This window comes from Lonchura striata, chromosome 9 (genome assembly GCF_050655825.1).
Source record: "Lonchura striata isolate lonStrDom1 chromosome 9, ASM5065582v1, whole genome shotgun sequence".
NCBI classification, from domain to species: domain Eukaryota; kingdom Metazoa; phylum Chordata; class Aves; order Passeriformes; family Estrildidae; genus Lonchura; species Lonchura striata.
Genome location: NC_140711.1, coordinates 11,074,149 through 11,088,104, shown reverse-complemented (window position 1 = coordinate 11,088,104; position 13,956 = coordinate 11,074,149). Strand labels below are relative to the sequence as shown.

The window sequence follows — 13,956 nt, the reverse complement described above, 5'->3', positions numbered from 1 at the left end:
AAACACACAACGTAGACATGTCCTAAGAGATGGGAGTGAAACTGTGAGCCTGGATTTCACTGGCAGAACCCGCAGAGTCCTTCTACCCCCCTGTATGCAGGAACTCATTTTGGACAAAGCTGTTTCTCCATTTGACTGCGTGTGTCCTCCAGTGTGACATTCCTGGTGAGCCCCCGGCTCAAGCCTTGGGCTCTGTTGCCATAGCTCTGTTATGTTGCTGTTTGCCATTCCTAGCTGATAACTTCTGAGGTTCCCATTACTTCATGCTCCCAGTAGATGCCCAGAACCTGGTTCAATTGTTTCCCATCGTTTTTGGTACGTGCTTCCAGCCCCTGAGCTCTCCTGCTGCCTTGTCAGATAACACTCCACCTCAGCAGCTCCCCTGAGCTCTTCAGTTTCCAGGCTACCTGTGGTATTTGTTTTTCTTGGTCTCCTCATTCCCAGGCATGTATTCATGTATTATGAACTTTTCTCAAGGAAAAGACCAAACTGTTTGAATTTTGCTTTTCTTATCTCTAACGAACTTTTCAGGGGTGACATCAGATTGCTGTGTTAGGGCACAGAGTTTCTTACAAATGTCTTTAGCAACCATCCAGTGGCAACAAGTGTGCCACTACTGCATTTTACAGGACAGAATTTATTTTGGAAAATGAAGTTTGTTTTCTGACAGAATGCCTGTTGTTTTCAGCAAGGTGGATCCAACACAGCTGCTTTGGATGTAGCTGGGAAAGACTAGAAATCAGGAGCCTCTACTGTCTCCTGACATGGAACTAAGTATCATAGCAGCTCTGCATGAGCATTAGGGTAGGTTGGGATAAACATGACAGGGATCTGAAGATTTTCTAGAAGGAAGACTGCAGGTGAAACCCTTGCTTACCTTATTCTACTGCAGAGAAAAACTTATGCTCTGAGCTGAGTCAGAGGGAAGGATTCACTCAATCCTTGGTAAGTGGGTGGTGGATTTGAGAACACCTAGGCAGGATTTCACCTTCCCTGAATAATTTTGTAGTGGTTCCAAGGTGAAATTTTATTCACAGATTTCTGTCTTTCAAGTCTACATTTCCTCGTGCCATGTATGCTACACTTGAAATATTCTTATGGTATTTCATTAGAGTTTTTATAATTAAAGGTTTTTCTTTACCATACTTTTAACAGTAATCAGCATTGCATGGGTCTGGAGTTCTTCTAACATCAAGTTCATGCTAGTGTATCACAATTTATTGCAGTGAAGTCCAAACTACTCTTCCCTAGTTAGTTCATTTATTTTCAAATAGCACTTTCTTTGCATTAAGCTTGCTTTTTTCATATGCTATCCTTATAGTAACTACTCTCTTGCCATTGGAGCTTTCACATGGATGGAGGGTGGATTTTCTAGAAGCATTTGTCTTTTTTCCAGCTCTATATTGGTCTGTTAGCTAACATTAGTCAAGAATGCCAGTGGCATCCTGGCTTGTAGCAGCAAAAGTGTGGCCAGTGGGGTCAGGGCAGTGACTGTCCCCCTGGGCACTGGTGAGGCCACACCTCAAATGCTGTGTCCAGTTCAGGGCTCCACAGCACAAGAAAGACATTGAGCTGCAGGGAAAGGAGTTGGGGAAGGATTTGGAGCACAAGTCTGCTGAGGAGCAGTGAGGGAGGAAAGGAGGCTCAGGGGAGACCTTATTGCTCTCCTCAGCTCCCTGAAAGGAGGCTGTAGGCAGGTGGGAGTTGGGCTCTTCTCCCAGGTAACAAATGACAGGACAAGAGGAATTGCCTTAAGTTGCACCTGGGGAGGCTTAGACTGGATATTAGTAAAAATTTCCTCACTGAAATGTGATCAGGCATCAGAACAGGCTGTCCATGGATGTGGTGCTTGGGGACAGGCTTTGGTGGTGGACTTGGTGGTGTTAACTTGGTTAACAATTGGACTTGATCTTAATGTCTTTTCCAACCTAAAAGTTTCTATGACTGTAATTTAGCTAGGCATTGCTAAATTAGAACTCTTTATATGTGTCCTTTCTTTATCTGTTATCACAGGAGCCTGCTTCTTCAGTGTTGTGTAATAAAGGCTCCCTTCTCCCTTCTCAGAGGCACAGGATGAGATGTTTCCTCCAATGTTGACACCTCCCAGCTGTCCATGCTCTGTCCTGTGCCTCCAATCAGTCCCTCTCTTGCTCCAGGGTCTTCCAGCCACTACTGACACCTGGGTGCTTTCCCTCAAAGATTCTCATAATTTTTCATCTCTTTGTATTGGACAGCAGCATGCAGGTTTTGAGTGGATTTGCTGCTGTTTCATGCCCTTCCATGGTTACACCTTTTCCAAGTGCACTAATAGCTTCTGGCACGAAATATTAGGAGTATTTTTCCTTATGAATAGCTGGTAGTAGTAACACTTCTCACTAGTAGTTTAGAGTAAAGCAATAACAAGAAGTCAGAGTCAGAATTGTTGTTTACATTAGTCTTATTTTGGTTTAAAAATAGTTTTCTGAAACTCAGGTTTGGCTCTTTCCTTTTTGTGTATAATAAGTATTTGAAATACTTCAATGGAAAGCTGCCTTAGACTTGAGCCAAATTACAATCTGGATATCACACAAATGCAGATTTGCAGTTTGTAAATCAAGATAATGGATACAGGATAGCATGGTGTCACATTTTAGAAATTTATTAATCTTTATAACTCATACCTATTTTGGTTTTATGGAATTACAGGATATTTCTGTTTGGTTTCTGGCCTGGAAATGTTTCTATGTTGACTTGAAACATTTAATTTGTCATGAAACTAAATGTTTCATTCCATCTTCCTATTGCTTTGCCCTTTTAATTTTTTTTTTTTTGTTAGAAAGGTCATTTGAAACAAAAACCCTAAATGGTTTATTTTGTATTCCCTTTTTTACAGTTGGAAAAATTTGCTAAATTGAGTTTGCATTTAAAAACTTTTTTTTTACAGTATGCTATTTGCCAAAATAACCACACTAGTCATCTTGGAAGAATCTTTTACTTACATTGGTATCTATTAAAATTTTCAGTGGAAGATTTGCTGTATGCCCTTTGCAATTAAAATAAGTGACACACTGTTAAAAAAAAAAAAAACAAACAAAGAAAAAAAAAAACCCAAACCTCACAAGCCAATAAATATACCCCTCGCTCCCAGATCCCCAAATCAACAAACCCCCCCCCAGGTTTCAATACACTGTTTAATGTTTCAAATATTCAGGGACTACTATTGATACATGTGTAGTAAATTTGAAGTCTGCTCTGTGGTAGGTGTTGGTGATCCTCAGAAACCTGACTGTGGCATGCTGACAAGCAAGACCCAGAGTGACTTTGTGGCACTTGGAGTAAAATCTGCTTTGTAAATCAAGAACAACAAAAAGTTGTTTACATTGATATGCTAAACCCAGAGAAACTGCTGTGGACTGTGTCAGCAATCCCAACTTTTCCTTATTATGATAGCAGGAATAAGAAAGGAAGTGATGAAATGCAAACAAAAAGCTCTGGGAGGACTGTAGGGCAGACTGAAATGAACAAAATCTGATGGCTTGAATGTCATCATGCTGGAGCTTTGCCCCTGGGCTAGAATTCAGGCGTTATTTCCTGCATGGCTGGGAAAGGTTGCAATTCCTCCTGGAAGCAGGATGGGCTGAGCAGGAGCCTCCTGTGTGCTAGGCCTGGCTTTACTCACATTTATCTTTAGTGTTTTGCTCCTTGGTAGTTTAGGTTTAGTCATCTAATTTCACTTTTTTAGGATTTCTTATGTGTCTGGTAACCCTCACCAAAGGGTTTTATCATTTATGATACATGGTTTGCATAGGGGAAATGATGGAGGACCGTATCAAAAAGACTATTCTTTGAAAAATGTGTTGAGCTACCATTTTTATCAAAAGCAGGTATAAGAGTCTTGTGAGAAAGCTTCCATCTTATGGTGGTCACACAGGTTCTTCCTTAAAGGTGGAGTTTAGGATCCAGGTTTGCTTTAGTCAGCAGGAGCTTTTCCATTGTCAGCAGTCAGGGGATTGTGCCCTGGAGGTGATTATGTGGATGTGACAAACTGCACCAAAGAGCTCCCTGTGTTATAAACTGCTGGTCCAAGCAGAAGGAGCACCACAGCTCAAGGCAAAGGAAAAGGGATGTGGTGTAGAGAGGGAATGAGTGGATTCGTGGACACCAGGAAATTCATACTGAGACTTGGAAATGCCTCAGTGTGTGCCTCTCGGAACGTGGCAGCATCAGCCGGGTGTGGGCTGCAGCTGGGTGACAACCTGTGCAGCTAAAGCAGATTGCAGGGCTCAGCTTGCACAGCCCCGTGGCTTGTGCCAGGGTTTGTTACTGAGCTTGAGCCCCACATCTAGGGGTGTACCTGCCACCCCTAGGAACACACACACTCAAACTGAGTTTTGCTTTCTGTATGGAAAATGTTTGGGTGTTGCCAAATGCTTCCTCCTTTACCAGGGACCCAATTATATACAGATACAGAAGCACATGCTTGCAAATACATTTCATAACACTGGCTGCAGAAAAAAATAATTTTCTATCACTAAAAGGGTTTACTTGCTACCTTTTTACAGCTGGAAGATTTAAGAAAGGAATGTGAGGTACCTGTAAAAACAGACACTGGCCAAGAGCTCAAATTTATTTAGCTGAAGCTGAAAATACTTCTGTGCTAGTGTTTGTGTGGTACCAGATATACAGGTGAATTCAAGTCCCTGGTGCTGATTAAAAAGAATAGTTTCAAAATTATTTCACCCTCCCAGGGTCAGAAGTGGGGCTGCCTTCATCTGTGCCTGAGACGTGTGGTGTAAACCAGGTACAACAGCTCAAGAGGAGAGTGCAGACAAAGGCAGAGAATTAAGAAAGCAATAGTTACATCTGGTCTATATGAGCTTTTCTTTATCAAAAGGCTTTGTCTAGAAGATATTTTTACATACGTGTTTTAGACAAGGTTGCTTTTTTTTAGTTAAAAAGTTATGCTTGCATTTAATGATTTTTTAAAATAGCTGTATTTTATTTGGAATCTGACTGCTATTACAAAGTATTACTTTGGTTTTGTAAAGGTTTTACATATAAAATACTGTACCATGGCTGCTATCAGAAGGGTTTCCCTGTGTTTTTATAAGCATAATGTGTAGTCAGATTTCTGAAGGTATTGTCTTATGGTTCATATATTTAAGTTTTTGTTCACATATAAGCATATATCTTTATATATATATATATATTCATTAAGATATAAAACCATACGTCTATGAACACATTTATTTTTGCATTAAATGCAAAGTGGTAGCTTTTTGAAAAATGGTTCAAATGTAAGGTGTAATTTTTCACTTGTGTTCCTGGATGAGTCTGTATAATTGGCTTGTCTATGTTTCTGAACTGGATGAAGCCTTTTGAGGTTTAACGAGCTAATACTAAGGAGCAAAAGAGACACAAAACCAATGCTCTGTTGTATGTGACAGTGTTCTTTGTTTGTGTAAGAGGTTTCTCTATCAAATAACAGGATTAAAAAGATCTGGTATATGATCAGTTGTTCAGGATCATAGAGTTAATTGATTCTGAGCCATTTATCATGAAACTCAGTGGGAATAATACTGAACCTGATGAGAAGCATGATGAGTGGTGTTTTGAAATCTGCACAACTAATTTGCAAGGTTTGAGTCTAACCAAGTAATGTGATTTTCAGAGGTAAGGGCAGTGTCAGTTCACACCAAATGTAGTGGGATCTCCAAATGAACTGGTACTTAACATATCTTTTACTTCAGTCACTAAATAGAGATGAGGGTGTTTTAACAAAAGCAGCCCTGCAGTTTGGGATTCACATGAGTTTGCTGCCTGCTGTCATTAATGGGATTATGAAGAAGGTGTCTGATAATCATCAAGATAGTAAGGGAGATTTTAACATTTCTAATACTCTTAAGTTGCTGTTTTGCTTGCCCAGTACTGCCCCAGACTGGCTCAGGAGTCACAACTTTGAACACTGTGATCCATTTTCATTGTATGGGCACTTCAGCGCATGTGCCCCTGCCTGTGTATCTTCACTTAAAACCTGTTGGCCTGAGCACTCTTTTGTGTGGCAGCAAATATGGGTTTCTCCCTCCTTGGCTGATTTGAATGGCAGAAGTCAGTGGTAGAAAGAAGGTTCTGAATAAAGGAGGCACAACTTCTTCCAAAGGCAGAAGATTGTGTTTAAGTAGGGCCACAATTTTCTTATAAGTTATCTGTAAGGACTAATGTTAGCACCCAAGAACAAATCTTCAGTCTGGGTTTTCTGGTAAAAGACAATTGTTTCCTTTGAGAGTCAAGTGCATCAGCTTTTGAAAGGAACAGTTGTATCTTAATTAGTGCAGGGGATTATTTTGTCTTTTTCTCACTTCTTCCATGTACAGTTTAGGGACTGTAGGTGCCCTATGCAGCAGATTTGATTGAATTTTTGACTAGGATCTGAAAGGTAGTGGGTGACAACTGATGTGGAGGCATTGATTGCTATTGTCAGTTCTAGCCCTTCACATACACACCTTGACACATTATTGTAGCTGCATTGCAGTCCCACAGAGTTGCACCTCTGATGTAAAATGTTAGAGGCTTTGTTAATATTTTAGCTATTTGCATTCATGAAACATAACTCTGGAAGCTGTAATTGACCACCTCTCTAACCTTCTTCTTATACTTTTTTTTTAGAGACACCCCTTGGAATAATGAATCTCCATCTCCATAGGATAGGGTAGTGTGTGCTCACTTGGATAATAAATTGGGAAATAAGAAAAAGCTGAGCACAGCCAGTGCTGGTGTGGGAGTTCTGGCACAGGCTTTGTGCTGCAGCCACTCAGTGCCCTGGCGTGGGATCAGCACTTGAGCTCATGTCAGAGGCTGGCAAGTGATAAAGAAAAGGCTCATGTGAGGAACAGATGCACCTCAGATCCAGATTTGGGAGGCAAGCATTTCTATTCAGTTTGCTTAGAATCAAATGCTTTTGCAGCAGGTTTAGTTGAATCAAGCCCCCCGAATATCCATCCAGCCCCAGCACTCTGCACATGGTTCAGAGAGCTCAGAAACCCACAAGTTATTGATATGCAGTTTATCCTGCTCAGTCTAATTAGCTGAGGGTGTGTGAAGTGCATTTGCTCAGGGAAAAATGTTTGTCAGGCTTGGGCTTCTAGGTCTGTTGTTAGAAATGTGACCATTAGGAAATAATGGGAATGGCAGCTTAATCTCATTGCACTGTTGAAACTCTGAGGTTTTTTTCAAGTTTATTTGGAATCTGAAGATCCCATGCTAGCAGTTTTCCTCACAGTTGTTAGTCTATTATTCTGTCAGTGATGCCCATTTGAAACACATGATATAATCTTGAAAACAATAATATATTCTAGTCTATTGAATTTTTCTTCATGAAAATGGACCCCATGGAATAGAGGTCTATGTGGTCTCTAAGGCAAGATTATTAATTCTTTTTTCAATTTTATTTTTAGTTGTTGCATTTCCTAATTAAACTGCTGTATATCTGGTTATAAAACTAGAGAAGGAAGAAGACCCAGACAAAATCAGCCAATTCATTAAAGCAATCAAAGTTAGAATTATTAAGGGTAAACTCCTTTTTTACTAGATTTTCTGAGTTACTGTACCTCCAAGGGACTTGAGGCACTGGAAATAGTCAATCCAATTCCAGTCACAAACTTAAGCACTTGGATTTGTAATACCTCTGTTGTGAGTGAAATGTAAGAGTTTATCACTTTCAGAAGACATTATGCTCCATTTTTCTCTGAAAAAAAAAAAAAAAAAAATTTCGGTTCATGTGCTGAAAACTTAAAATGTAAAGTTGTAAGTGTAGTCCAGCAGGACATGAAAGAAATCATGTGTAGAATCTTCAGTTTAGTCTTTTAAAAGTATCCCAAGAAAAACTAATATCTGATTCTGTTCAGGGATATTTGAGAACCTGATACTGGAAAAATTTCCCTCCACAATTAAACATACTGTAAAGCTAGAGGAAATAAAAAATTATCTCTTACCTCTTAGCAAGGTATTTTTGCTTTAATTTTCAGAACTTATTCAAGCTTATATTCACAGGAGTAATCTGTAGTCTTGTTGACAGGTCTGCCAGGAAACACCTTTATGAAACTAATGGAATGGGAAACGTGCTGCTTTGGTTTAAGAAAGACTGCTATTGCAAAAGCCCTGACTTTACACTCCAGTATTTTTTTAATCAGTTGTGTAAGTGGTGGGGTCTGGAGAGTAATGTTAACATGATTCAGAGAAAATTCATAGTTAGTCAGCACTTGTCTCTCATGTCCTTGGGGTCATGGGCTGTTCTAAACTAAATTTCTTCTTATTCAGTGATGCAGGAAGGAAGATATAAAACCAGCAGGAGGGTAATAATTGTATGACAAGAAGGAAAAGGTCACTGGGAACAATATGAAAGCTGATTAATAAGATCATCCTCATAGGTGAATTAGAATTCTGCAAATGACTTTTCTATTTCTCATTCTTTCCCTACTCTATTTCTGGAGCAATGCACCTGAACAGATGCATCTGAAAAATAAGCCTTAAAAGCCTGTAAGAACATTTTTCCATTGAATTTCCTTTCTATTTTTATTTGAGCACTGCAGTGCACTAAACAGAGTTTCAAGCTGTATATAGATTTTGTATATATTTTGTATATATAGATTTTGAAGAAACCAACAAAATACCCTGACACCAAAAATCCCCAATAACACCAAAAGCCTCATGTCCATCAAAGTGTGCTTGATCCAATGCAAGAAAAACTGCTCCTGCTGTTCAAAGGCCATGAAAAGTGGTTCTCAATATTAAGCAACAGCATTTCTTGTCATGCTGTTCATTATATGCATGATCTCAATTAGGTGAGGTATAGGCTGCAGTTTTATCATAGTCAGTATGTCTGGGGGAGAATAAAATGCTAATAAGTACATGAATAAAATCCATGAACCTGTGATGCAATGTGGCTGCCAATAAGGTCTTTAGAAGGTCCTGAAGGTGGGATTTCTCTTCCTCACCTTTAACTATCTAAAGACTGTTGTTCCAGGCTGTTTTTATGTAAAGTTAAAAGAGAAAGTGCCTTCAAGATGCTTCTGCATTAAAATTGCTTTCTTGAGATGCAAGTCTGCTGGCTTTAGAGGTACAGCTGGGATGCAAACATCCTCTACAGGCTGGGCAATGGCAAAGTCTTCAGCTTCCTGCTCTGATCCCCACACTCTCCTGGCAGTGCAGAGCCAGAGCTGCTCTCCAGTACATCCTGGTGAACCTGTACACCTATCAGTTTGCAATGTGCTCTCCAGCCATAGCTTTTGATTTGAACTTTCCATGTACTGGGAGAATGTACTGTGAATGTGACTTCAGCTGTAAACTGAAGGACTAAGATCAGAGAGCACTTCTTTGGTTGTTTTGTTCTCTTTTGCTCATTATTCTAAGGAAATTAGGTATGCACTGGTGAAATATTTTGTTGCACTGCTGATTTAGGTTTTCAGTCGATCTCTTTTCATGCCATGTTTGATTAGTTGCCTTTATTGTGTCCTCTTTCATCTGTTCCTTGACTGCTGCCTGCCAGACAGGCTGAGGGCTCACAAGATTTCTACAGGTAGATAGTGTCCACTGCAGGTACATATGCTTGATGGTTTTTTTCTGTAGTGCTAAATAAGGAGTTGCAGATATAAAGTTCCATTAAAATGCAAAGTTTGAGTAAGAAAGGATTTTATTAATTTTAGAAGTACTATAACCAGACCCTTGAGGAAAAGGCAAGAGAAGAAACTTAACTTTTCATGCTCTAATTCCATATTCTGACCTTCATACAATGAAGTTTGTTCTGACACATCTTCTCAACATTTCTCTCATTCACTTGCTCACTTTGGATCAGGTATATTAGGCCTAGCAATTTGCGTGGGATCTCAAGGTACTTGTCCTGTGAAAAATCTCTCCTGAGCTAGAAATATTTACTATTTCTGTCAGCTGCCATCTTCCACTGTGAAGAGCTGAAATGTCTGTGATCTGAGGCCTCAAAAAGACTTTAACTTCTTTTCCTTGGTAGCAGTAAATTAATTAGCCTGAGCAGAACAAATCAACTAATTGGTTTTGTTTAGGTAACTTCTAGTTATTTAAGGAAAAACTGGTGAAATCCAGTACATGAAGGTGATGCATTATATCGATGTATAGAGCTGTATTCATTAGGAGGTGGCACTCCTACTGTCAAAATAGTGAACAAGTTCCTGAACAGTTAATCCAGGATAACATTAATGGTATGGTAGGAAGAAAAGACTAACACACAGTGAGACAACACTTCTCTTTAAATAGTCTAAAGAAGGAGATGGGGGATGAAATCCATATTCCATGAACTGAACTTGGAGCAGACCTGCTGCAGAACACCTCTGTGGCTTCCTGGGGCTTGGAATTGACACCATAGCTGGAACCAGCATCAGAGTATCATCATCCCTTGTCCAGAGCCAGTCCCCAATCTGGGCCATATCTTGTGAGATGACCAAACAGGCAAAGTGTTGAGAATGTGGCTGTGATGATTGGGTTGGTCCATCCTGTAGCTTTTCTGCATGGGGTTCTCTGACTGCACTTGGGGTAAATCTCAACCCAATCTGTTAACTCTGAATTTAAACACAGAAAAATAGAAATAATAATCAGCACTGGCACAGAGATCATAGTAGCAGAAAACTGAGCCTAAAGATACTTAATGAAATACTTTTTGAAAAATGTATTGATCTCCTTTACAGCTTCATTTCCCTCTCTCTCTCTTTTATGACTTTTCATAGCTAATAATTTAATTTTAATTTTGAGATTTGCAAAATTTCCAGTTTTCCCTTTCCACAGTTCAATGGAAAATGCTTATTTTAAATGCACATTAGAAGAGCTTGGTTCTGTGTTACGGTATTAATTATCTTTGGTGCTCTCCACCTCCTTGTAACAAGAGAATAAGTCACCACGGCAGCTTGCCATAGAATCAGAGACAACAAGGAACTACTTAATCTAAAAGACAGCACTGGCACAGGAACAAGTATATGGATTTATCATAAGTGCATTTAGACTGCAAATGAGAAATATTTCTGTGCATGCTTGAGCACTTTTATCAGTGAAGAAAATGTAATTGTGCATAAATTTCTGGTTTTGTGAGAAGATTCAGAAGATTTGGTGTGTGAAGACAACTGGAAGTGGTGACCCTTGGAAGGTTTGTAGATAATCTCTGGGGAACAGGTGTGCCTAAAACCAACAAATGACACATTTGTGTCAAATACAATCTTGCATCTCTCACTGTCCCCATTTTCCCAACCCACCTGCCCAAGACTGGAGTGAGATCTGTGGCAGTCTAGCTACCATATCATAGCAAAATGCACCATCTGTTAGAGAAAAATTATCCTGGCTTCCTATAAAATACACATAGCAATTAACTGCTACTACCTTGATTTCCACCAGGAGCTCTGCATAAGCATAGGATGCCCCCCAGGCAGTGGTGACTTATGCTCTGCAGTTTGCAGGCCTGGTGAATGCACCTGCACACAATTCATCTGTGTGAGGAGTGCTGGGTGGAACTTTGGTCTGTATGGCAAGTTGTGCATACAGAACTAAATATTTCAATCAATTGTGATGCTCCTTTTTGCTACCCCTTCCATCTGTGGTGGCTGACATGCACAGGGACCCTTGATATGACAGTTTCTCAAATATATAGTTCTAAGATGACTATCAGACCTCAAAATTGTACCCAGCTCTGCAGGAAATAAATGGGTGCTGTAAAAATCAATATGAATTTTACTTTGCTGATATACCAAGGAGGAGACTTTCAGGTATAGCTGTAATGCTGAAAAGGCATGTGAGGAAAGCATCTGGGGACAAAAAGGTGTGGAAAAAGCCTCTAGAAATTAGGAAGAAGCATTCTGAGAATTGGCACTTTGAACAGGAGGGTGCAGTATGGACTGGATACCCTGAATTGTGCCTGGTTTTTGAGTTTGGTCTCCATGGAAAAGCAGCAACACAGCTAAGCTCTTCTGAGATAACTGGGAAATCTGAGTGTTCTAAATAGAGTCCTAGCTAACAGCTTGATCTGTGACACTTAACCCAGAGAAAACTGTAAAGTTGTATATCAGGCTAGAAAGGATGTGGTGAGTGAATGACAATATCTACCTTTAGGTGTTTATACATAGGAGTTTGTTAGATATGTGTTTGCTAAGGTTTGTTTTAGAAGTGTTAATAGACCTGTAACGTACATAGAAACAGGAGAGTCCTCACCTGTTTTCTGAAATTAACTTTGTAATTGTTCCTTAGATTCAGAACCTGAACTGAATTTTTTCTAATATCAGTTTTCAATTCATCAGAGCTTTTTTACCCAGCCTGTTATGACTTCTGATATCTTGGTGTAAAGTAAAAGCATGCAAGGATGTTGTGCACTTGGTCAGCTGTTAATATCATATATGTAAAATTCTTTGCTGGTTATGGAGGGTGAAATTTCATCACCCATGTCTCCATATTCAAAGCTACAAATAGCATAACTCTCTCATAGAAGGAATTGTGGGACTATTTTGAAAAACTGAAGGAAGACACAATGGTGTCCACTGAAGCTCTGGAGGGGGGCGAAGGGCTGTCATTTTGGTTATCTCTGAAATTCAATCTGTGTGCAGCACTGAGCAACCATGAAAACTTTTTTGCTGCACAAAAGTCATGTATGGGCACATATTTGTGCAAGACAAGGGAGTTTTCTTAAGAGTATTTCCTGATTGTTTGGTTAGAAGAAACAAGGCCGTCAAATCCACATAGATCATTTTTCTGTACTGCTGCAGCATTAAAGATGGTGTGAATACCTCTGGCAAACCCTGCAAGAGCTGGTGAAGAAAATCTAATAGTTCTCCACTATGATTAGGACAGCAGTTTGCTGCCTATCCCTGCTGTTTAAGATGTTGAGAGGCTTGTAACAAGCCCGGCCGTTCTGTCTGAACTCGTTCTGATTAAGGCTAAATGATTCTGTAACAACGTTTCTCGGGGATAGTTGGGTAGTGGCAATATTGCATATCCCTGAACTTGCTCTCTTTTCCTTAGAGAGTAGATAAGGGATACTTTTAAACTATTTCTAAAGCCTAAGTATCATATTCTTGCTAGGTGGAACAAGCTGTTGCCAGAGGAATTGTCTTTTGATAAGGGAACACTCTCTGTATAAAGGATTCACTCCTTAGCATACAGTGCAGACTAATTAGAAGACTAATTAGACTTAGAATACAGTGCAGACTAATTACTACCCCTTCTTCTTCTATGTACACATAGTATAACCTAGGCTTTGTCTGAGCCCTGCCAATCCTGTGGCTAGAATTAAGAACACTCAGGATTTACTTGTGTTTGCAATTTTGGCTTGAGAAAACATGCAGATCTTGTTTCAAAAAGGGAGTTGCAATTAAAATATTTTACAGCAAGTTGTACATTCCAGCCAATAATTCACATGGGGTGGATTGAACACTGGATGTAACCAAGTTCCAGCAGGAAGGCCTGAGAGTATCCTGTCCTGGAATAACTGAAGGTCCTGTGAGGAGAGCTTTGTCTTGACATGTCTGTAGGATGAGGAAAGATGAAATTTTCAGTTCTCTTGCAGAATTTTTCAGTTCTTATCTGGATCCTACCTGAGTGTATGGACTCTGAAGTCAAAAGTAGTGATGCTGATAAATAATAAAGGAACAGTTTCAGCCGTGTCAAAGCTACAAGGCTTGCATTATGGATAGAGGCAGTTAGTGTTCACAAGAAATTTAGGTGCTTTCAGGATGAGGTGGTAGATGAGTAGAATATATTAGGTTCTGAAACTTGAACTGAGTTTTTAGACTTAATAAAAGGTACATCCTTATTACTTGAGAGTGCTACTCTCTGGCTCATTACCTTTTTAGTCCGAAATCTGACTTCCTCCAGGAAAAGATTAAGGAGTAGTGCATGCATAGGGGTCTCACAAAAGACTGTAAGGATAAAATTCTTCTGTGCAGCTTGTCATTGTGAAAATGCAATCTGTAGCCT

General features: G+C 39.7%; 1 long non-coding RNA gene across 23 annotated transcripts in view; it reads left to right on the top strand.

The window, feature by feature from the left end:
* LOC110483645 (uncharacterized) overlaps nt 1–13,956 on the top strand; it is a 192,923-nt gene that overhangs the window by 95,461 nt on the left and 83,506 nt on the right. For 14 of the 23 annotated variants that reach the window (XR_014957335.1, XR_014957320.1, XR_014957330.1 and 11 more), the window contains exon 2: nt 1–13,956. This exon is cut by the window's left edge and continues 39,001 nt beyond it; it is cut by the window's right edge. The exons of 4 other annotated variants lie outside the window; for them this stretch is intronic. This is a non-coding gene — a long non-coding RNA (uncharacterized LOC110483645). 5 more of the 23 variants (XR_014957328.1, XR_014957333.1, XR_014957332.1 and 2 more) reach the window with 1 other exon arrangement.